Raw genomic sequence first — 3,777 nt, 5'->3', positions numbered from 1 at the left:
TCTGTTGGGTCGTCTCCTCTTCCCTTTCCCCAAGGTTAGGGGGACAAATTTCCTAAGGGTGATGGGTCTAAGGGGCAGCGGATCTCCCCGCCCAGCCCATCACGTGTGCTGTCTTGGCTGTGCAAAGAGGGTCAAATACACACATCCCAAGCCCCTCAGATGGAATCGGATCGGGCGCCTCCAAAGCTTTGCAAAGTTCCTCCAGGAGTTCTTGTGCTATTTTGCAACGCTCCCCACACCTCAGCCTCCCTGTGCAAGCCATCCCCGACCGGGGTGCAGAGCCTCATCTTTTGGCAGTTTGGCTTGCCTACTATTTTTGTGGAGCATGCCTGGACGGCCGGGCATGCTCAGTCGCGACGGCTGAAGCCTCTTGCCCTTCCTCCCTTTGCCCTTAGAATGTGCAGCTCCCACCCCGGGAAAGGAGGAGGTGGGAGGGTGGGAAATATTGACGACTGGGAAGGGGAGGGAGGTGAGAGACGTTCTGGGGCTCAAAGACCGGAGGGGAGGGAACACGAACAGCCCAAAGCCCTCCCCTTTCCTCCCTCCCTCAAGCATCCCGCCCGCTTGCCCCAGCCCCTCCCTCGCTCTCACTAGTCTGGCGGCGGCGGCGGCTGCTGCTGGTTTGGTTTTTGCGAGAAAAATTCTGGACACCAGAGAAGCCCCATCGATCGGCCCCAGCATTAAACCCCCTGTGGACATTAGCGAGAGGAAATGCAGAGCGCATTATGAGCTTTTAAGTCGCTGGGAGTGCAGAGCTCAAAATGCATGTTGCAGGATATTGAATATCCCATTAAAGTGCGTCTACTCTGTTCCACAACCGCCTCCCCGCCCTCACCCTTTTCATCTTCGTCTGCTTCTCTCCTGAGTAGTTTGATCATACCTTGTGGCGTGGGGGTGGTGGGAGGGCGAGGGGATGCTCGTGAGAAAACAGGGGGCCGTCTACTCAGCAAGATCTGAAAGTTTGGGCTTGCAAGAGCCGTGTTTGGGCCGGCTAGACTGGAAGATTGTGTCTTATTTGTGAAAAATGGCCACCTTGGCCATTTCACATCCCTCTTCCTTTGCTGTTATAAAGTGGTACCCAGGGCTCCTTTCTGCTTGGGTGTGGGTGGGGGAGGAGGGCAGTGTTGCTGTCTCGGTGAAATGTTGGCCTGTGATTCCCATGGCAATGAAGGCTGGCTGAGAGGGCAGCTGAGTGAGTGGCCAGTACTCCAAGGCCTAATCGAGCTGGCATCCCTAGCATCCGGGAAACCCAATTCACCGCCCTTCTTCCAGTTACTGGGAACTTTCCGTTTCTTTCCTTATAGTTACAAGAGGGACGTGACCTAGTTCAGTGGTAGAACATACGGTTCACACACACAAAATCTAAGGTTCAATCCCTGCCATCCCCAGGTAGGTTTGGGAAAACCCCTGCTAAACCCCGGGGAGCTGCTGCCAGTCAGTGAAGGCAACATTGAGCTAGTGGGACCAATGATCTGACTCAGTACGCAGCTTCCCATTTAAGAGCCATGTTTCATTTGCTGTGGAGAGTCATTGGTGCCCATAATGGTGTCCAATAATCCTGTTTAATTCATTATCATTTACAATTAATTATTGTCACCAAGAAGACACCAGGTTTTAAAAAATCTTAGTTGAAAAACTGTAGGAGAATTGTCATCAACCTGTACATGACTATGGCAATAGTTCTGGGGGGAGGGGGGAACAAGCACATGTCCCTTGGTTTTAGACAATGCCCATACATATAACAGTGGGCACTGTCTTAGAAGAGGCATCCCTTCCTATGTGTGAGGGGAAAAGCAGAATGCCTTTTATGAGATAGTGCCATGGTGTTAGTACATGATTTAAAAATAATTAAATGCTGCCCAGTTACTTGGGAATGCCTTTTTATATGTCAGTGTTTTTAGTCAATCATTTATTAAACAATTTAGCCAATTAATCAATTGAGCATTGCAGTCCTGTACACTAACTCCTGTGCCCTCATTCGTACTAAAGGAAAGCCTCCTAGAAGAGGCAAATCAGTGAACCTGAAAGAATAACTATGTCTCAGCTACTTAAAAAGCAAAACAGCCAGTTTGGCTGAACAGGGAACAGAGAATAGTTGTTACTGTTGAGGAAGAAGGTACAGGAGTGACAAAGTTACCCACTGACTGCAAGTGGTATCTATAAAATGCTGTTACAGACATACCCCATATAAAAAAGCCAGAAGGGTGTGATTAAAAATTGGCTTTGTCACAGTGTCAACTGTGGCCTGACTATGTGTGTGTGTGGGTTTGGTGTAATTCCTTAGGTTATTTCTGGTTAGGGTGTCTTCCTCTTCTCTCAAACTACTGGAGTTTGGGGAAGGGGGTTGGGAGGGGCCAGCTGTCTGCCTCTTTAATAGATCCAGTTCATTAGAGGCTTTTAAAAAATGGATGCACGGGCTTCTTTGCTACATTTCACTAATTATTTGTTCAAAGTCTGCTTTAATGACTGGGGTTATTTTATGAATTTTGAAAGTCCTGCTTACGAGGCCAGAGATTGACTTGAAAGAGAGCACTGTAGGTCTCGTGTTAAATTTAAACTGGCCTTGTAAATATAGGATTTTAAGTGAGGGGTTTCATGAGCCTGATATTCCCACTGGAAAATTACTCTGAAAGAGGTTTCGCAAGGCAGTCCTCCATGCCACACTCCCACACCCCTCCCTGTTCTTTCCCAAAGTGAGAAACTGTGGGGATGGGGAGTCATTTTCACAGAGTCAGATTTATCTATTCCATCAGATGTCAAGAGCACATATTTTTCTTCCAACATTCACTGCAAGAATTAAGTCCCAACTTCCTCCTCTTTGTGGTTTACACTAGGACAGAGGGTAAACTTTTTTTCTTCTCCTCAGCGTTTGGACTCATGCTTTCAAATAGAAGCCATGAAGTTTATTTTCAGCACACTGACTCACTGTAGTGGGGAGTTATGACAAGTATAATATATGGAGATAGTAATGGTTGGAATTGAGGGTGGGAGAGATGCACAAGAACATTTAAAGGAACAGAATGTCTTTTAATAACAGTACAAAGTGCGGCCTTCTCCTCACCCATTTCTCATCTGCCTAGATACAAATTTTGGATCTAGCAAATTTTGTAAAACAACAACAAAGTTTTGTCAGTGGTTTGATCTTCTGATATAAAACATTATATTTTTATTTGCTTCACGCTTTATAACGAAAACTGAGGCTGTAGTCCTAAGCTCACTTATTCAATAGGGAATATTCTGTTGAACTCTGTGGTATTTACTCCTGAACAAGTTGCAAAGGTTTTCTTTTTCGCTGTGTTTTATTTGCTAAAAGTCAGTAATAATAAATAATGTATTATAATGGTGATGGATTTGGTACTGGAGATGAAAAGGGCAGATGCAGTGAATGAGTCTGGTAGAACACATAGCCTGAAGTATAATCAGCAGTGACAGCTGTTAAAGTTACAGTATCCTCTTTAAGAGCAGTCTTGCTGAAGCAGTGCCACCTGGATATCTCTCATTAGTGTGAAAAACAAACTATATACACTATATATTTCATTCCTACTTAAAAGTTGGAAGGTACAAAAAAGAAAAACATATTCAAACCATTTATCACGACTGCATGTTGCTTTAGGAATCTCTTCATCCTTGTCCCAAAATGATATTCAAACTCAGCTTTTGCTTAGATTGGATTTCAGTGGTTACTGAGCTGATGATGTCTGAGGAGCACTTGAAATACATTGTACCCATACATAATTTCCCCTCTGTAATAAAGCAATTATACAAATTAATTAAAGC

Source organism: Hemicordylus capensis, chromosome 3, assembly GCF_027244095.1.
Source record: "Hemicordylus capensis ecotype Gifberg chromosome 3, rHemCap1.1.pri, whole genome shotgun sequence".
In the NCBI taxonomy this organism is placed as follows: Eukaryota; Metazoa; Chordata; class Lepidosauria; order Squamata; family Cordylidae; genus Hemicordylus; species Hemicordylus capensis.
Note: the sequence above shows the minus strand (reverse complement) of the source record.